The following is a 22057-nucleotide window of genomic DNA, read 5'->3' on the forward strand; positions in this document are numbered from 1 at the left end:
ATAAGATTAAGGCATATAAGATAATATGTTTAAAGTTGTATTTTTCTGGGATTTTCTTTTTGTAAATACAAAAAGTCTGAATTTTAAAATTTCCTTAAAAATGTTACCTTTTTCATGTTCAGTTTTGATGTTTTTATTGGTATACTGTCTCTCTCTCTCTCTCTCTCTCTCTCTCTATATATATATAGGTATAGATATGTAATAGACAATAACAGAATCTAATTTCTACATCATGGAATTTAATGTATTTATTAGAGTTCTGTTCAAAATCCTATTATCACTAATCTTTCCTTCATTTGGCTTAAGCCAATTAATCCTCTACATTTATACTGAAAATAAAAGTACCTGTGATGAACAGTCCATCATTAATAAGGGCTTGGACAGCGTAAGCATGCATGAATTTCCCATGTTTTACATACGTAACTAGGATCCAGGCTCAGTCAATAGTACTTACAAAAAGACAGTTGTAATCAAGGCATAAGCACTGATTTAAGCTAACAAATACATGTCCTTCACATGGAAACTTTAAAATCAATGGATGTGCTCTTCTCTGTTATAAATAACATAGCTTCTGACTGCCTTGCATTTTCTTGGACAGACCGGGGAAGAGGAGTGGGATGAGGAAAGAATAACCCCAGAGGAACTTTTCGTTAGTAGAATCTCTAACTTGCACTCCAGAAATTAAAACATAGTGTTTGAATAAAACCTTACATGGTATTAAATCAGAAATGACAACAAGATGTTTTCCACTTGAAATTCAACACACTGATATGTTTTATATAATAATACTCTATAAATGTAATTGATTGAATCAGATTTTATAGGCATTTATGCCAGGGCCAATAATTATCTTCAATTTCAGAGATCACTGGCTTCACAGAGTAGTTAAATAAGTCAGGGAAATAAGCCTGCATTTCTCCTACCTGGTAAAAATTTTGCTGTTTTCAGTGTCTCTCCTTTCATAGGCACTCAAATATTTGACATGTGATGAATCTCAGTCCATTTGTACCTAAAGTCTAATGTAATTGAGTTGAATACACATACTTATTATTTCCTCACAAAATACATATAATCAAAATGAAGGGGAATTTCAAGTTATAAATTATTGATCTTGAGCTATCAGCATAATCTTTTTTACTGTGACTCTTTTGAAAGACTCCCCTATTTGAAAATAAAACCACATTTATCATTCAGTGTTGCCCTGACTCAGTCATCTTGAGAACCCCTAAAATGTACTTAGCTTTGCCATCAATGGTCTGAAAAAGAGGATACTATTTAGCTGCTTAAAATGATACCTTGAGGAATATGTTTTTTGGCTTCACTTTTCTTGTCAAAAATTATGGAGTGAAACCCCGTTAAAATCACCTCTTACCCCCTGTTCTCCTCACACATGTCCGTGCATACAAAAGGGACACGGTCACACTGTCTGCTGGGTTGAGGTTTGAAAGAAAGCATGCAAGGTAAATAACAGCAACAACAATAATAATAAAATTCAAATGATCTTTGAAAATTCTTCAAATTGTTCGTAAGTTCATTATTCATCCAATTTCCTTCTAGCATCACTTTTTGTTAGTTCAATACCAGGTGGCTTGGTTGGCTTATAATTAGAAGCCTTGTAGAAAAGTATTCGTATCTCTAAACCATTAGAAACACACGTGGCTCCATGAGATGTGAGAAGGAGAAAAATAACAGATTCACATCTCCTATTTTTAAAAAAAGGTCTTTTACAGTTTGATACCATTTTTATAAAGCCCCAAAACAAGCGATATTAACATATTGCTTATATTTTTAGGCCTAGGTTGACTCCCAGGCCTAAGCTGGAAAATGCTTCACTATTAAAAATCTCTCTCTCCGGGCGCCTGGGTGGCTCAGTGGGTTAAGCCTCTGCCTTCGGCTCAGGTCATGATCTCAGGGTCCTGGGATCGAGCCCCGCATCAGGCTCCACACTCAGTGGGGAGCCTGCTTCCCCCTCTCTCTCTGCCTGCCTCTCTGCCTACTTGTGATGTCTCTCTGTCAAATAAAAAAAAAAATCTCTCTCTCCCTCTCTCTGAACTTGAATAGTTGAATTTGATTTATGTAAATGAGAATATGACAAGACTTGACTGTTTTGCCAAAAAGTCCATTAGCCTTCTGGAATTACAAGGCTCATGGTGTCCAGCCAGCTCTCATTAATAGTTGCCCAGGAAGCAGCAACACACACACACGATGAACTTGAGCCTTGGCATTAAAAAGAAACGAATTTGAATTTCTACCAGGTACATTAGTTTGGACAAGTTACTTCAACACTTAGAACTTCGGTTTCCTTAATTATCAAATGTAGGTCATAATACCCACCTCAAGCCACTGGTAAGGGTTAAATGAGAGAATTTTTATTAAGCCTACTACAGTGTCTACCAATATATGGTATCTATTAATATTATCAGTGATTAGGATGGTTCTTTAAGGTTGGGGGTTTTTTTGTTTGTTTTTAACTGATGAAGTTCTAGAACCTAGGTGAGGTTTGGTGGGCTGAGGTCTGGAGCCGATGACCAAGAAAGAATTCTTGAGACATCTTTGGTGCAAAATGGCGGTTTATTAAAGCACGGGGACAGGACCCATGGGCGGGAAGAGCTGCTGCCCCTGTTATCCTGAGGAGTGGCTGATCATATAAACAGGAGTTGGGTAGGTGAGAACAAAGCGGGTGATGTTAGTCTCTAAGGAATTTTGGAAGCAAGGTCTCCAGGACCTTGAGGGGCTAGCTATTGTTGGGAGAAAGGTTATTTATTACTAGTAGTAAAAATCTTCTTGTGAGACCCTTTAGATGTATATCAGTGGGCCATATGCTTGGGAATGATTCTTAACACTATCTTGGAGATCTAGAGATAAAGTTCACATTTCTCCTATCAAGTGTCCTTGTTAGTGAGATTTGGGTTTAGAAGAAATTTAACTTTATTTAGGGCTTGAGGAACTGAGTTATTTGCCTCTGGAAATTGTGCTATTGATAAGGTAACTTCTTTGTTTGTAGATCTCTAGGACATTTGTAAACCAAGGGAGACTCCTGTCTTGTAGGATTGTGATTTCTGCAAGTTAACTATTTGTTTCTCATTAATGGCAGTCAGGGGTGCCTGAGGAATGTCACACACATTACCGAGGGGAGGGGAGTATGTGGAGAGGGGGTGCAAGGTGTCAGCTTTTGCTTTGTCCTCAGCCAGCCTCCTGCTCCCTCATCATCACTATTACTTTTTTTTTTTTAAAACAAACCACCAGAGGGTAGTAGAGAACAAATAGTTTGTATACATTGTTCCAGGTGTTGTCTCCTTGAAATTGCCATGTTCTTGTCCTCATAATACATCTGCCTGCCTGTCCTGTCATTTCAAAGTAAATGTATAAGCTTGAAAACATGAAATATGCTTTTACTATTCTTAAATATCCAAATTTTACATATGACGAGGAATAGACTATAGTAAGTATAAGATGCTTCATTCCTGAACTATTTTAAGGGAGATAGAGAAATATACTTCTTGCTTTGAAGTGTTTTATTCATACTTGGTATTTTATATAGCTGTTAAGGTTTTGGGTACTAATTAAAACATGAATTACTGCATCTTCTTTGTGTTATTACTGAAGAATACCAAATTAATGGTAGCGAAGTTTTAGTGCTTTTCTTGTTTATTTAAGGAGTACAGGTCATTATGAAAACAATTTCAATATATACCCTTGAAATATATCTAAGGAGTTTTAAGCTGCTACGTTTTTTCACTGTTGCATATAACAATTGACTGTATATGAAAGTCAACGTATCATCATGACATATGATATATTAATATACCAATACGATATCATGATGATATGCCAATTCCTGGTAAGAATGAGGTTGGGTATTTAGATTTAAATTAGAAGGTAGGCTAAAACAAGATCATTGAGATTGAGAAGGTGGGACACGAGAGAACAGTATGTGAAACTAATGTATTTTCCAAAGTTGCAAGTTCTCAGGAAAAGCAGATGTAGATAATAATATATTAATGGGTTTGTACTGATGCTAGAGCTCTAGTATAATTTTAAGTCTATATTTTTCAGACTTTGAAGAGCGCAGTGGTTCTCCGTCAAGGAGAGTTTTATCTCCCAGGGGACATTTGGCAGTGTCTGGAGAAATTTCCGATTTGTCCGGACCGGGGTGAGGGCAGGTGTGGGGGGTTGTGCTGCTGGCATCTGGTGAGTGGCGGCTGGAGACGCATGACGCAGAGCACAGGACAGCCCCCCACAACAAAGAACTACCCAGCCCAATATGTTCATAGTGCTGATGCTCAGAAACCCTGGAGTAAAGCCATGAACTTTCAAAGACTATGCTGTGTTGTTGGGGCTATTTTCCATTTCTATTCCGTGTCCGCATTGGTCGTTTAGAGAAGAGCTCTGGGCCCCGAAGCACAGCAGTTGCCTTGGAGCTCATCTTCCCTTTTTAAAGTAGCAGATTTTCTAGCGCTTCCATTTAAAGAATGTGCCATATTCACTCAGTGTCTGACGGGGATTAAATGTGCTTTTGGAAACTTCGCAAGAAATGTACAAGCTCTCAGTAGAGAGAATTTGTAGAAAACAAAAACAGAAGAGCAGGTTTCTAGTTTTTCTTCCCCCAAATGGCCTTAGTGGTTTCAAAAATGGGAAGTGTGATTAACACTGCTTTGTATTTTAAGTTGAAGCATTTGGAAGCATGGGTATAATGCCTTCAGGACATGAAATCTTCAGTTACATGATCACTTATTTAGAAATGTGATGAAGTGTGAAGAAATTGTACCAGCAGGAGGAATCATTTAAAATTCGAAAAACCTGAAAAACAGTTTCATAGAACATGTATATGGTTTCAAACCAGCTGGCATGTATGGTGGAGACTTAGGGTTTAACTGTCACAAATCCACTAACTTTTCTTGACTTATTAATAGTTCAGAGAGCCAAAAGAGAACAAGAAGGTAATTTATTTACATTAATTAGCTGATTTGGAGAGAACATTGAGCTTTTCAATTTAATCTATAATGACACCTAAATTGCCTATATCAAATCCAGCTAAAAAATAAAACATAAATTTCAAAAACCAAGAAAGCAAATGTGTCATACTAATTTAAAGAGTTTAAAACTTGACAGTCATGTTCAATGGTATTAGAAAACTATCCAAATTAACTGTTTAATCCAATTTATCCAAATAGGTAGATCTGTTCTATGCAATATTATAGTGTTGGATGTGTGTCCAAAACCAGAAAGATCCCAATAATTTTTATATTGATTGCATGTTGATATGACAGTATTTTGGATATGTTGGGTTGAATAAAATATATTGTTAAGTTAACCTATTTCTTTTAATTTCCTTAATGTTGCTGGTAAAAAATTTAAAAGTATGTTTATAGCTCATTATTTTTATTGGACACCACTGGCCTAGACCCTTCAGGTTTTAATTAAGTAGTTACTTTCATCTTTGATCAAGCAAGCATTTTAGAAATTATGGTCATGTGAGAGAAAATGTATACCTAGTTTGCTAATCATTCTATGTGTCATCATTTACATAGTGTTGACCTCCCATTTCCTCATTTCTACCAGGCAGCAACCTCCTGCTTCCCCCAAGGAGGTTCTTCCAAACAACCCTTGAATACCTTCTCTTTTCTCCTCTGTTTTTCCTCTCACAATGTGCCCATTGTTTGGGTGCCTCCCCTCCTCAATTTACCTTAGTCTTCACTTCAGTCTTCAAGATCTAACTGAAAATATTACATTTTAATAATGTTTTTTTACAACTGTGAGTGGTCTCATTCCTAAATTTCTTCAGCACTTACTCTGTACTGGCCTTTCCTCAAGTGTGTTACTCCTTACACTGGGACTGCCAGAGTAGCGTTTTCTGAGGAGAAAAGTTACCATGGTCACATGGGTTAGGGAAATAGTGAATTAAAAGTCAAATTATTCTATTTCCTGCAGGATTTCTTCGGGACCCTTATAGTTTAATCTGGATTAAGAACTTTTTTTTTTTTTAGATTTTTTATTTATTTGACAGAGAGAGAGAGAGAGATCACAAGTAGGCAGAGAGGCAGGCAGAGAGAGAGAGGAGGAAGCAGGCTCCCTGCGGAGCAGAGAGCCCAATGCGGGGCTTGATCCCAGGATCCTGAGATCATGACCCGAGCTGAAGGCAGGGGCTTTAACCCACTGAGCCACCCAGGCGCCCCTGGATTAAGAACTTTTAAAGAGCCACTTGATATATAGCATTTTTCAGTCCTTTTTTCTTTTCTTTTCTTTTTTTTTAAGGTTTATTTATTATGAGAGAGAGAGAGCAGAGGAAGGGACGGGAGGAAAGGATCTTGAGCAGACTCCCTTCTGAGCGTGGAGCCCTGTGATGCTCAGCGGGATTTTACAACCCGAGATCATGACCAAGAATCAGACGCTTAACAGACTGACCTTCCCAGTCCATTTTAACAATGGAGTGTTTTTTTTCCTCCATGCATTTCACAGAACTGAGTTACTAGAAACACACCTTGAGAAATAATGTGTATACCGTTGATCAGCACATACTCTTCTGTACTTTTTTTCTCTTGATTTGAGCCATTATATAAACTCTATACCTTTACTTGAGTTCTCACATTTTTATTTATTGTTTCCTAACATACACTGTATATGATTTTCCCAAGTCAGAAATCATTTTTGTCAACATTATGCAAAATGTTGCATTACCTGTTGATTTAGCTTAATACATTAAATGGAAATGTATTCCTGTTTGTGATGTATTAGTCCTGTTTGTGGTGAGAGCAATATTACGTGGACATTACAGTAAAGCCAAATGCTATAGTTCTTACTTTCAAATTAAACTCTAATTAGTGGGAGGATTATAGGACAATCTGCAACATACTCAATAGGGAAAACCATCAGCAGCACTAAACAGAGCCACTAAGTACCTCGGCTCTTTCTTTGAGGGCAAAAGGGGTAAATTACTGGAAAATATAAACTGGAGGTCAAGTAGAAGACAAGAAAATGAGAGTGAAAGAGAGACCTTTAAAAGTGTGCTAGGAAGAAGGAAAGACAAAGTTGAATAATAAAGTATCACCAGAATTATTTTAATTACATGGCAGTGAAAAAAAAAACTTCTATCAAATATTCATTTGGTCATATATTAACTCTAATTTATTTTTTCAAAATATGCACTCAGTGACCAAACTCAAAAGGGTAATTGATTTATTACTATTACATGTACATGCAAATCAAAATGACAATATTTAAGCCAGTCATAAGGGTTAAACGTGATAGATGCTACCTAGGAAATGTCATGTTAGGTTTGACCCGGAGACAGTCTTACCCATTTCGTCCTTTATTGTCCCTATCACAGTCAGTCTTTTCTCTGCCTTATTCCCTTGTTTTTATTCATATATTTTTCTAAACATGACTCCCCCCAAAAAATATATGTGAAGGGGACAGAGAAGAGATTGTCTTAGGTCTTTCTATATTTCTGGTGCCTGGTCCAATTCACTTAATATTTGCAGAGTCCCTGACATTGGCATTAAACGTTGTGTTGAAAAAGAAGAGAGCTGTTTTCTTGATTTCCACCTTAAAAGTCAAGAGCATATGTGAAGATCCAAGTTTCCCTTAATAACACATGAGAAATATTTTCCATGACTTTTTCTATATTGTAAAATATTTTAAAAGATTTTATTTATTTATTTGACAGACAGAGATCACATATAGGCAGAGAGAGAGAGGAGGAGGAAGCAGGCTCCCCGCTGAGCAGAGAGCCCAATGTGGGGCTTGATCCCAGGACTCTGGGATCATGACCCGAGCTGAAGGCAGAGGCTTTAACCCACTGAGCCAGCCAGGCACCCCTATATTGTAAAATATTTTAATCAACTGATCAACAAGTGTGTATTTATAATCTGTTTACTGTGTTTGGGGTCAGATGCTTTGGGAAGGTAAAAAGAAAGTAAAGTAAACTACCTGCTTCCTTTGAATTGAGGGTTGAGAAAAAAGGAGAAACAGATAGTAGGAAACAAATGGAGAGTGAGAGTGAAGTTCTAGGGGACATACACTTCAGTTCGGAAAAGGGAAACTGAAAGTAGGCCTTGAAACCAAGGAACTCGGTCCACGAAGTGAAGGCAACTTTGAAGGCTGTTAAAGCCAGAAGTGTGTTTTATATTATGTTCTGGTAGACATCAGAGAGCCCATGAGGAGTTTTGAGGAGACAGTCCACAAGAGGGGTCCTCTGGTAGGATGAGACTCACACAGCCCAGTCTGGGAACAGATTAGAACAGGGAGAGACAGCAGAAGGAAGACCACGTCAGAGATCATTGGCTTTAGCCTAAGTTGGAAGGGCGCATGTCTCTCTAGGGTAGGGGCTGTGGAATTAGGCCAGAAGTAGCTTTGAGAGAACAGGTAGGACTCGGTGACTGACCAAAACAGAAAATTAAAACATGTGGGTGAGATGGTTAAAAGGACCCCAAGGTTTTGAGCACAGATTAAAAAAAATAATAGTTAATGTTTTTGAGAATTTGCTCTGTGCCAGTGTTTTGTGTCCTTTGCATGGATTTTCCTGAGTTTCATGATACATCTATTGATATAAGTACTAATATTTCCCCTGTTTTATTAGTGAGGGAACAAATTCATAGAGGAAATACAACTTGAACAGAAATTTTAATCCAGGCAGCCTAGATTCAAATCCCATACTCTTCACATCTATGCTAGTCTCAGTCTCATGTTCTAAAGAAGAGACAGTGACATAGATAAGTTTGGGATGAGGAACTAATTTGAAGAGAATAAGAAATAATGACTTATATTTGAAATAAAGTTTGGACTTAGGACAGTATTTGCAAGTACATGTGTCCAGGTAAGATTTGGAAATAAAAACCCTCAGCTTTCAGATCTAAATTTGACAGTATATGTCACAGAGATTTCAAAAGTTCTCTAGAGAAGAAAATACATCAGAGATATCAAAGACTGCATTTTTGCATCGATATTATTTCTCATAGGTAATGAATTTGATAAGCATGCATATTGGTTATTTCATTTTATATGACCCTAGACCAGTGCTCTACAAACTTCTTTGGTCACATATCTAAGACACAATTTTTGAGCATACGCCTTTTTGTATGTAACTTATTCTCCTTTGTTTTCACTTGATAATGAAGCTAATGATGAGTTCATACTGGGAGAAGATACAGTTCTATTCTTTCCTTGTCTGCTTCTCCTTGCACTTTGAAGAGCAACTTCAATTTGCCATTCTTCTGCAGACTACTTTTTAAACCCATTTGTTTTGAGTTAAAACTAATCTGTATTATCCAGACCCAGGTTAACTGCACTCTGTTACAACTCTAGACAGTAGATCTCTCATTCGCATTGCATTTTTACATAGGTGGAATCAAACATCTGACTTTAGGAACTAAATTAGGGCACTGGTTTCATTCCACATATTAAATATCGTAATTTCTTTTTTTCTTTTTTTTTAAGATCTTATTTATTTATTTGATACACGGAGAGAGATCACAATTTAGGCAGAGAGGGGAAGCAGGCTCTCTGCTGAGCAGAGAGTGCAGGGCCCAGGACCCTGAGATCATGACCTGAGTTTAACCCACTGAGCCACCCAGGCGTCCCAATATCATAATTTCTTATTTGCAAATTGCCACACTGACATTTCCATACCCATAATTTTTCCAGCTGTCCTCCACTGACCATGGAACTTCTCTGCACCTTGGAGACCACTGATTGTGTCTTAACTTCTCAAGGGTCAGAAGATGCTTCCTCCATAGGCCTCTACTAGCAGCTGCTGAGTGGACAGATATGAGAGCCCTGTAACTGCACACTCCTGTCCAAAAAGCATCTGGGTTTGTCCTTCCCAAGTTAGAGGCCTTGGAGTTTTAGTCTCTTCATGCAACATCCTCACTTTTTTTTTTTTTTGAACATTTTAGTTTCCCCTTTCTCCTTTTAATCACTTTAGCTTCAGCCTTCTCCTATTTCATCTTATGGTTTTTGAGATATGATGTCGAGAATTTCATAATTACTTTCAGAGTAAGCTGCCATAGATTTGTATGTGGAAGGATCTACAGTCTCTGTACGTTTCTAGAATTTCCTTTGAGAATACCCAGAAATTCATGTCTTTTTCAGTTCCACTCATTGTGAAATGAGTACCTCCCTTTTATTTTATCAAAAGATAAGTAACGGGCGCCTGGGTGGTTCAGTGGGTTAAGCCTCTGTGTTCCGCTCAGGTCATGATCCCAGGGTCCTGGATCAAGCCCCGCATCTAGCTCTCTGCTCAGCAGGGAGCCTGCTTCCTCCTCTCTCTCTGCCTATTTATGATCTCTGTCTGTCAAATAAATAAATAAATAAATATCTTTTTTAAAAAAAGTAATAACAGAGTCAGAACTTCTCAATAAACCTTTGCTCAGAGAGAAATAATTTGGAGGTTAGAGTCAAATGAGAATGTCAAAAATATTTACTAATCCTTATCAGGTGAGTAGGAAATAATCTAAATTAATATGTCTTATTTTATTTTTATTTAGGTTAGTGTTTTATCTTATTTTTATTTCATTTTTTCTTATTTTTAATTATTTATCTTAGATAATTATCTTATTGTTTTCGTTAGCCTTGAATTAAAGGTTTTCCTATGCTTGGGCAGATAATCTCACAGATAGGATGGTCATATTACACTTGGAAATGTATTCTCATTTGAGCTGTAGAAAAAAACTTAGCATTGAAAAATGATAAGCGTGGGGATGCCTGGGTGGCTCAGTTGGTTAAGCGGCTGCCTTCAGCTCAGGTCATGATCCCAGCGTCCTGGGATGGAGTCCTACATCGGGCTCCTTGCTCAGCAGGGAGCCTGCTTCTCCCTCTGCCTCTGCCTGCCACTCTGTCTGCCTGTGCTCTCTCTCTCTCTCTCTGACAAATTAAAAAAAAAACAAAACCCTAAAATTAAAAAAATAAATAGAAAAATGATAAGTGTGAATAATCAGATATCAGACAATAACTGGGGACCCCAATTTGATTGTTTGAAATAAGACACAATCTTGACATAGTTAAGTACACAGTCCAGAAAGTGTCTGATATACTCATCTTTCCAATATATATAAATGAGGAAACAGATAACTTGTAACTTCCACCATCATTCTGTTAAAAGCCATTTATTATAACTATCAATGGAAAGAAAAAGTTAACGAATTCATAAGTAACCGTGGACCAGCTTTTTTCCTAGCCTAACAAGAAAAAGAGCTTTTACTTTTTGATTTGCAAACAAAAAATACGGTTTTGGTTTTGCTTTAAATTCGAAATCAGTGTGGAAAGATATCTACCTATTTCTTATTGAGATAAATGAAGCCAGATGGATATAGCTACAAGATGGCTCAGAATTAGGTCTATTTTAGTCATTTCATCAGAGCTATTTGGCTAATTGGCTACTTGATTCATAAACACTTGAGTTGATATAGGAGCAAAATTAACTTCTTTGTCCTTTCCATATAGCATTTGTATTTTCACATGACAGATGTACTTAGGATCTTAGCCGTGTAATTTTTTTTTTAAACTGACTTGTGAAACAGTTTTATAAGAACACCCACCTCTGTTTCCAGAACAAATTAATAATAGTAAATATGTATTTCTCCCTTCTCCTACTGACAGTCACTGGATTGCCCCTATTTATAGGGAACTGCAAAAGGGTTATAAGATTTGGAAGAGAGGAGAAGAAAAATTAAGTGAAGAACAGTAAAAGAGAACAACCGAGTGGCACCTAGTGTGGGAGGAGTTTAAATGTGGCAGGCAGAAGTCAAGAGCCCTGTGAACCTGGCAGTGGAGCTATGGTTGGTAAAATCTATTGTTTTCTCTGTACAAAAGAAAAAATTCAAATTGGGCTACTGTGAAATACAGGGCTGCTTTTGTCAACAGCATTCTGGGTTCCTCATTGAAAGGGGACAGTGTAAGAAAGGACGTAGGCACTGAAAAGCTACAAAGAGCTATCAGCTTTGAAAAGTCCCTACCCTGTTACACTGGAGAACTTCAGTTTGACAGTCGTGAATAGAAACCTTACAGGTGCTAGGGCAAAAACAAGAGGCAGCAGATCGTCAGATTGTTTGTTATTGCCTACATAATAGCTGAACTGGAAATTCCCTTGGTTAATTTTCTCTCATTGCCCAACTGCAAGTCCATCGCGGAGCAGACCTGGGGCAAGACTGCCCTGCTGAAAGTAAACATAAGGCTCACCCACCTCATTGGAAAAGCCGTCAGACGCGATCTGATGATAACTGTTCAGCAAACCCAGCACTTTTCCGTCCTTATTAATGGGTCTGAAAACACAAAGACTAATGACTATGAGAGGAAGTATATGATCTATATATATGGGTAAGACTCCTTGCCAAATGTTAAATTATTGAACTTAAAAGAGGCCAAGCAGATGAATACAGAAGATTTGAGGGGTAATTCTTAACATAGTCTCAGAACTTGGGATAGATATAAAAGCAAATGTATTAGTGTAACAGGGATGCTATTAGCTCTAATTTGTAAGTGAAGAGAGAAGTTTCTGATCTGCTCAAGCAGGAAGTGGCTTTCCTGGTTCAATGCCTTGTCTTTACCACTTAGAGAGCTAGCAGCTGTGAACACACTGAAAACACCGGATTTGTTCATATTTTTGCCACACTTCTCTTTATAGCTTCCATCAAAGAGCCCCTGTTTGTCTTTGTGAATTAAAGACTTCAGCGGAATTTGTGGAAGACTAACAATACTAAAGAAATCAGATGAGATGCACTAGTTACAACAAAATAAACAAGCAGGCAAAGCCCTAATTTCCTGCGATCGTGCCTCAGTTTATTTTTTTAAAGATTTATTTATTTATTTTGAGAGAGAAAGACAGCTCATGCATGAGTAGGGAGAGGGGCAGAGGATGAGCATCTCAAGCAGACTCTTGGCGGAGTACAGAGCCTGATGCGGGGCTCGATCTCATGACCCATGAGGTTATGAGCTGAGCTGAAACCAAGAGTTGGATGTTTTACCAAGTGAGCCACCTAGGCTCCCCAGTGCCTCAGTTTAAAAGCATGGTCATTGAGAAGATCGCAAGTCCATTCCTACAAGTGAGAATCCAGGGTTACCTGAAGATATTGACTAGTCTAAAATTTGTCCTACATTTTCTACTTATTATTGAGATGGTAGACCTATTCTCTAAATAGTGCTGTCTTCCAGAGGGACAGTGTGATTGGCTCTTTGTCACATCACTTCTTGAGATGTGCTGCCTTACCCATGACCATCAAGAAAGGGATCTTACGTGGTGCACTCAGTGAGCTACTAATGAATGCAGTAAGAAACCCCAAAGTAGCATCTTTCAGTAGGACCAGACTAAATGGGAGATAACATTGTGATTAAAAACTTTACAGAGAGTCCTCATTTATACTAATGTAATTCAAAATTGTGTGTATCACATTTTGGGGGGCTCCATAAAGAAGTTGCATCTCAGTATTTAAAATTATTGGATAGAAAACTCTGACCCAGAAACAAGTAAGCCTTAAATACACAAAGAGCTCGAAGTGTTTATTAATCCCATTGAAGGGCTACTACAATTAAATCATGCAGTTGCTTCCCAGTTGGCTAGAGAATGGGATCGCTCAAAGGTTTCAGGTTGAAAAGCCTCCCACAGCTCTTTAGGCCAGAAATTTGGCAGGGACAGTGAAAAACTACAAAGACAAATTCCCAAATATTTATCATATGATTTGTATTCTGCAGTCATTTCCAGTTTCAGTGGCAACAGTGGAGAGGAAAGGATGAAGTCAGGTTATAGGAATAAAATGCTTGAGAAGGGGCTTGAATGTGCAGAAATGCACATTTCTGCAGAAGGCCCAGCGTCAGGACTATGTCACTACAGATCTGCTATCAGCCTTTCCTTACTAAAGCTCACCAGAACAAACAAATTACCTTTTAGGAAAAGACCCTCAGAAAACCTCAGTTTTGAAGAACCATATTCTCCTAATTAAAAAAAGAAGAAGAAGCAGGATTTTCTACTCCAACTCCCTCTGTAAATCACCATTATCTCTGGTTCTAGCTCTAAATTATGGAGAAGTGACTGGTTTGTAGTCAAGTGTAATAATAGAGCTACTCTGGCAAAATAGAATGAAGAAGTGAGTACATTTCTTATCATTAAGGAGTTGTTGTGTGTCTGTTTAGTTTTTAATGTTTATAGAAACAGTGCTCTGCAGAAAAGGAATTCAAGGGATTCAGCTAAGGGAAAGAAAGCCTTGCCTTCTTGATTTTCCCTCGACCACACTTCTTCATTACGGAGAAAAAAAATACGCATAAGTCCTGTATTAATAAATAACATTCTTTAGTCATGTTTATGTTTGCACTTTTATTTTCACTTTATCTTCAAATATAGTTTAAAGGTAGAAATCAAAGTTTTAATATTTTTTAAAACATTTTTTATTTATGTATTCAAGAGAGCAGAATCTGTGGAGGGAAGCAGAGGGAGAGGGACAAGTGGACTTTGTGCTGAGCATAGACCCCAACTCAGGACTCGATCTCAGGACCCTGAGATCATGATCTGAGCTGAAACCAAGAGTCAGAGGTTTAACCAGCTGAGCCACCCAGGTGTCCCTTGATGTTGTTAATATGAAGTAGGTCATGTCCCTATCCTATAAGTGTTAAAATGATTATATTTTATGTTATTATTTAGAAATTGCCCAAAAGGATGCAGTGTGGCTTATGTTGGGTGGAGTTCATTATTCTGCCTTTATTTTCCATGGCCTTAGAACATGTCCAAACACTGTTGAGGGCACAGAGTAAAATTAAAAGATCACACCTATTCCTACTACCAAGCTTACTACTTAAATGTCCCCTAATATTTACCTAAGTTCTTTGTACCTACCAAGGAAAGTCTCAGTTAATATTTGTTGAATAAATAAAATCAGTTACTTAAAAATAGTCTGGAATTCATAGGATAAGATTTGCGGCAATGAAAGTATAATTCTGCAAGGCAGTTCTTAGGTAAGCATTACAGAAACTGCCTAATTATTATTTGTTTCATCTTCATTGTAATATTTTTAAAATATATCATTTCATATAGCTGTTACTGCAAAATTAAAACCCAAAAATGAAAACCAGAAAATTCTTAGGTCTGTATTTATTCCCCATTTTCAACATTACGTAGTCCTTTCATAGAGGAGTTTCTGAATTTAGAACTTAATGCAGGAACTACAGCCTTAACATAGGCAGAAAAAGAACAATAATTGATATGCAGAAATTATAAGTGTTTACTATGATAAATGCAAGCATATTGGTTTTAACAAACTCACACTTCTATATTTAGCATCTCAAGCATTAGGAAATTGGCTGCTCTTAAGTGTATTTAAAAAGGGTTGGTAGTGGGGCACCTGGGTGGCTAGTCCGTTGAGAGCCTGCCTTCGGCTCAGGTCATGATCTCAGGGTTCTGGCATTAAATAAATAAAATCTTAAAAAGAAAAGAGGGGTTGGCAGTGTGGAGTGTTCTAATATTGTCTTGCCCCCATAACTATTTATTATAAATATTCCAAGTTTCAAAATAGATCTGCTGAAGTCATATATACAATTGAAAAATTTAAACATTTTCCTGAGTTTATTATAACAAAAAATGCAGCAGTGCAACCATATGAGTATTTAAAACTGTAAATGCCAGTGTCTTTTTAAAAATTAAATTCTCATCTAGAATTGTTTTCTATTTTAATACAAAAAGTCAAGTAAGTGGTAGGGGAAAACAGTAGGAAAACTATAACAAGGAGTCATGGGAATACTTCAAAGAGCATTCTTTGAATTCTCACTCAAGAGAAGTGAGTCCATTAGAATAATGAAGCTAAGATTAATATTTTATAATAAATAGGATGAAACGTATGTATTTTCTCAGGCAGAAGCTTTTCAAGATACACCAATTTGGAAGTCATTATTTCACTTGATCACTAAAAAATTCTTTTGAATTGCTCTTCAGTTCGTGTGATTAGCCCAAAAGCTAACACAGTTTCTGTGTTCATCTTATCCTTAATATCACTTTATCTTTCCCTAATACTATATACCCCTACAGTTACAGCAGAAAGAATTTTCAAAGCCAGAAATCATTGTCTTCATCATTATTTCACCCTTGAGACTGGAGTAAATTCATGACCCTTACAAGTCATATTTTCGAATGAGTCTGTCTGGAGGATAGTAGGAGCCAGATGGTGGTGGTGGGAGGTGGAGGTTGGAGATTAGGAAGTGTTCTAAGTAGAAGAAACAATATTTGTGAAAGTCAAAGATAGAATACAAGAATTAGATCATGAAAGACCTTGTAAACCATATGTTAGTGTATGACTGTTATCGTCAGGGCAATGGTGAACATTGAAGGGCTTGTACTGGAGCCGGGAAATGCAGGGTTGGGTGGAGGGTGGTCAGATTTGCACTGTAAAGAGATCACTCTGCGTACTGTTTAAAAATGTACTGGAGGGGAACAAGTCTGTAGGCCAGATTAGAAATCCAGGCAGCGGGAACCTGGGTGGTTCAGTGGGTTAAAGCCTCTGCCTTCAGCTCAGGGATCAAGCCCTGCATCGGGCTCTCTACTTAGCAGGGAGCCTGCTTCCCGCACCGCCGCTCCCCACCCCACCCCCCCCCCCCCCCCCCCGCCTACTTGTGCTCTTTGTCAATTAAATAAATAAACTCTTTAAAAAAAAAAAAATAGGGCGCCTGGGTGGCTCAGGCAGTTGGGCGTCTGCCTTCAGCTCAGGTCATGATCCCAGGTTGCTGGGATCGAGTCCCACATCGGGTTCTCTCCTCCACGAAGAGCCTGCTTCTCCCTCTCCCCCTGCCTGCTGTTCTACCTGCTTGTGCTCTCTCTCTGTCAAATAAATAAATAAAATCTTAAAAAAAAAAAAAAAGAAATCCAGGCAGGAAGGAGAAATGAAAATGTTTTAGAGATAATTAAGAGGCAGAACGGATATGACTTGGGTTCCAATTAGTTGTAAAGGTGAAGGAGAGAGATGTTCTCTGAGTGTCGCCCAGCTTTCCAGATCTGTAAAATGATCGCATTTATTAACTTAGAGAACACAGAAGGAAGATTGGCTTATTGAGGAACTATGATAGACTCAGTTTGGAATATAGTGAATTTGTGGACCCTATGGGATATGAAAGTCAAGATATCTGGATGGATTAGGGCATAGTCATAGAAGAGAGATGATGTGAATTTTTAAAATTTATGGAAGATCTGCCTATACATAGTAATTGAAGCAATTAGAAAGAAAGATATCACTTAGGGAGGGAAGGTAGGATGAAGACATGAGAGGGTCAAGGCTAGAAACTGAGGAACACAAGCCATTTAAGGAATGGCCAGAAATGATACAGTGGAATAGGAAAAAACAGGAGGACTGAGGTATGGAAGGAAAACAATGTTCAGAAGTGTGGAAGTGTTTATCTCAAAGGTCGATGAGAGGTCAAGATTGAGATGAAAACTAACCATTAGATTAAACCATAGGAGGTAATTTTTTACTTTGGGACTGAACTCTACATAGAATGGTGGGTACACACACATGAGTGGATTGGTTTGGGTTAAGGGGCAGGGAGAGTATGAAGCATGTGAACATAGATTCTTTTTCAGAAGTTTGATGAATGGGGAGAAGCAACTGGGTAGTACTCGAGAGATGTGAGAGTTTAAGAGAGCCACTTATGCAGTTGTGAAAGGACTCAGCATGTTTAAATGATGATGTGAACTCCGATAGAAAAGTTAAAGTTAACCACAAAAAAGGGAGAAATTGCTAATAATCACAGAGAACACTTATTGAGTGCTTAATATACACTAGACAGTCTTCCAAGTTCTTCACATATATTAACTCTTCTGATGTTCACAATAACCCTATGAGGTAAGTACTGTGATTATTCCATTTTACAGATAAGGAAATAGAAACCTGGAGTCTTAGAAGGACTAACTGATGAGATAACTTTAAGAGGTGGAAAGGGTGGGATCTAAAGCCCAAGTAAAGGAATTACCCTTGAAAGAAAAGGGATAACTTCCATTCTAAAGGACCAGAAATAGAGAGGATGGGGTGAAAGCCGATGAATTTGTAGATTTGAAGGCAAGAGATGGGGTTGTTTTGTTTTGTTTTTTAAAGATTTTTATTTATTTATTTAACAGAGAGAGCGAGAGAGGGAACACAAGCAGGGGCAGGGGAGAGGGAGAAGCAGGCTTCCCACTGAGCAGGAAGCTGGATGAGGGGCTCAAACCCAGGACCCTGGGATCATGACCCAAGCCAAAGGGAGATGCTTAACCACTGAGCCACCCGGGCGTCCCGAGAGACTTAGTTTTCTTAATAGCTTTTATTTTATCAGTCAATCAGGAGATAAGGGCATGGCATAGCATGAGGGTGGAGGTTGTAGACTGGTAGATTTGAAGTGTGGGGGTTTCAAGGAGACGCTGTGGAGAATAGGAGTGCTTGCTGACCAAGGGGCATACAGTGATTGCCAGGCAGCACCGAGGTCCCACTGCAGCTGGAGAGCAAGTGCTAGCTGTGTCTTCCATCCGCAGGTATGTGGGGTTTACCTGAAGCTCGGCTTCAGGGTGAGGTAGTACTGTTCAGAGTATCTGAAAAAGGTCCAGAAGTCTTGGCCTTGAGTCCACCATGAAGTTAAAAGATCTTGAAGGCAAACCATGCAGGTAGAGGGTATGGAGAAGGGCAGAGAAGAAGTGAGGGGTGTAGCTCCATCATTTTATAGGCACTTACTTCCACCTTCTTCAGAACTGGAGTTTAATTAGGAATGGATTGTGTCAAAGATTAAGAAAAAAAAAAAAACAGGGAATGGATTGTGTCCAAAATTAGAAGACCTATATTTTTTCCTCTGAGTGTACAGAAACTCTATACCTTCTGCTTAATTTTTCTATAAACTTTAAACTGCTCAGAAAATATGGAGTCTAAAAATTTAAGAAATATATCTGGAAATATAGACAGTAGGGACTCTCTGAATGTGATTTACAAAATGGCTCACTTTGATTGTCTATTTTGGTGGCTCAGGAGATAAAAGAAAAGAAAATCATTCTGAACCAACCATTATCTATCACACTACAAAGCACATACTTATTATCCCATACCCACTAGATAGTGAGTCTAGTCATTGGTATTCAGTTACATGTAGCCTTAAATTTTGAAAATTTTCTGAAATTGAATAAAGACGCTGCTAAGGTTTTTTATGAAGACAGACTGTTGCAAACAGGACAGACTTCACCTGCCAGGAGAAAAATTCACTAATGAACCAATAGGTGGCAGTATAACGTGGTGTTCTTGAAATTTTAAATACGACTGCTAATTAAAATATTGATTGAAGGGCCAGGTATGTGCTTGATGCTGTACTAGGTAATCAGAACTCTGAGACAAGCCCATTTCTTCCAGAAGGTTACAGTCAAACAGTAAAGATTCAAGGGGAAACCGAAAGCTTCTTCTCTCTGTATCAATTCACCATAGACCAGTTTGGAGGGCAGCAGATCTCTCAGAGTAAAAAGAAGGGTTGGGGGGTGGGAGGGAGAAGGTCAAGGAAAGGGAGGGAAGGGGAAATGAGAAGACAGAAAAGGACAGGAGAGAAAAAGAGAAAGGAACTCTAAAGGAGCCAAAATTCTTAAAGGACCTATTCATCCCTTGAAATTCATTTCAAAACTCATCCCTGGAAGCCTCAGACCCGGACTAACCTGGACACTGGCAAACCCTCAGGACATTCATTTGTCAGGATGTTAACACAATGAGTAGTGTAACAGCCAAAGGCCATGCCCATGTCTCTATTGGACTGTGAGATACTTGAGGACAGGAAATACCATTCATCTTTTAATACTCTGGAAACAGTGCCTGAGCCAGTGCCTTGCTCAGAATAGGAATGAAATAAATACTAATCACGCTATTTATCATGCCTTCTACCTTTTTAATCTTACTTTGGGAACAAAAGTCCTGTCAATATCTTCTCCCATGAAAAATTCAGTTTCTTTCTATCTCATAAGTCACCTGGGGAAAAACTTAATGTTTCTCTTTAATAAAAGCTAAAATAAAAATCTTCAAGATATGGAGAATATGAAAAAAGCAAACAGGAAGTAGAAATGGTGGTTGATCCTGAGGAAGAAAGAGTATCTATTAAGCTCTGCCATGTGCCTAACATAAATGATAGGCTTCGCATATATTCTTATCTAATCCTTACAACAGTATTATGAAGTAATTACTGTTATTAAGTCCATTTTATAGGTGAGAAAATGAGAATCAGAGAAGTTGATTTTCCCAAAGACATTAACTGGTTACAACATAACCTTCCAGCCAACCAACCTTCCCTCCTCCCTCCCTCCCTCCCTCCCTTCCTTCCTTCCTTCCATTTTTTTTTCTTTTTCCTTCTTCTTTTAATTAACATGCACTTATCATATGCTGAGTCCTAGAGGGATTAAATTATTTGTCTAAGACTACCAGTCACAACGAAGCAAAAAAGGACTCACCAGCCCTATGGGATATGAGAATCCATGTTCTTTATTAAACTTTTTTTTTTTTTTTTTTTTTTTTGTAGTACAGTTGTCTTTGCAGACTTCCAGAAACTCATTTCACTTTCCTGTGGCACCTTGAATCAGCATCACCTTATAGCAGGTTACTAGCTGTGCTTCCATTTGAAAGGGACACAGATGTTTTTCTATCAGCCTCTGAGTTGAGGTCATTTCTCAACCCTTGAATTTGCTATTCTCTAGCATACCACTGGCAGCTCTTCCTGAAATATTTGGCTGGTCCAGTAAACAATAGGGCCAGGAACCTGGGAAGCTACCCTTGAGCTTCTGAGTTTCTGGATGCAGCCCCAGCTGTTTGTCAACAGTGGTAAGGAGGACCAAGAGCTTCATACCCTTGCCCAATCAGAGGAAAACAGAGGTAACTTCTGGGAAAACAATGGGCATGGGAGCTAACCACAGCCATCCAGAAACAGCCAGATGTGATGGCATCACGAGGCCCCAAGTGAGAATTTTATTCTTATTTTAAAAGTCCTGTTTTTGATGCACCGTAGATAAGCCTGAAAACAAACACCCAAAGATGCTAATAGAAGGAGTATGGATAATTGATATTAGGACAATGAGATTATGAGTTATATTTTTTTTTCAAAATTTTGTCGGCATGGTTTTTGTAAAAGAAAATATTAAAAAGAAAATATTAAAGCTATCTTTTTAGAAAAGTACTTGTTTTCTTCTTTGATGGAACAGTGCTCTAGAAATAGCTAAAGAAGACACAGGCAGATGAAAAAACATCAGCTAGGTTCCCAAATTCTGGATATATTTTGCTACAGATTTTTCTGCAGTGTATTAGAAATTTAGCAGGGGCTAAATTTACTCATTAGGTCACAGGATTTCAGGTGATGAGGGAAGAGGGTTCACAGCAATGACCTAGGAGGTGGAAATAAAGCAACCCCTCCCCCCACCCCACTCCCAAACTCCCCTGGGGCTTGGTGTTTCTTTGGTTTCCCCTGGACTTCTGCAGCTGCTGTCATTGAAGTTGGCCGCTAGGGGCGCTCTGCTCCATCTTGCAATACTACTGGCGCCCTTTGAGTCGACAATCTCAAAATCCTTCTTCCTCCTATCTTTTAGTAGAAATAAAGGCAAAATTATAAAAATAAATGACTAGTAATAAGAAGAAGAACATTTAGTAGAAAGTTGAGCAGAAAACAAGCACAAAATCATGGAAATAAATGATATAATGGAGAATAGATTCTTTTATCTTAGTGTAACTCAAATCTAGCCACAGATCTCGTTTCTGGGAACACAGGTTATAAATTTCTTTTCTAAACCAAGACTGGTGTGGATGCTGAATGAACCCTTCAGAGCCTCTAACCTGGGCTACCTGCTCTGCCCCTGCTTCATATGAAAAGAGTCTCAGCCTCATCTTCTCCTTAGGGAGTTCTCCCACTGGGCTCAGGCAGCTTTTAACCACCCTGTGCTTCTCATGCTTCTGGTCTCCTGGTCTCCTAAGAATGGAGGGTGAACTTTTCTCAGCTCAGAATTCAGCCTCTGGATTTAGGCCTTCCTATGCCTACCTTACAGATAACTTTCTTTGCCCTTTCTACAAGTCTGTAAGACCCACACATTTGCTGTCTTGTCTAGTCATTTGAAGTTTTT

General features: G+C 38.3%; 1 protein-coding gene across 1 annotated transcript in view; it reads left to right on the plus strand.

Moving 5' to 3' along the window:
* Nucleotides 1–22057, plus strand: part of SYBU (syntabulin) — a 112610-nt gene that overhangs the window by 12871 nt on the left and 77682 nt on the right. The window lies entirely within an intron of this gene.

Source organism: Lutra lutra, chromosome 4 (genome assembly GCF_902655055.1).
Source record: "Lutra lutra chromosome 4, mLutLut1.2, whole genome shotgun sequence".
In the NCBI taxonomy this organism is placed as follows: Eukaryota; Metazoa; Chordata; class Mammalia; order Carnivora; family Mustelidae; genus Lutra; species Lutra lutra.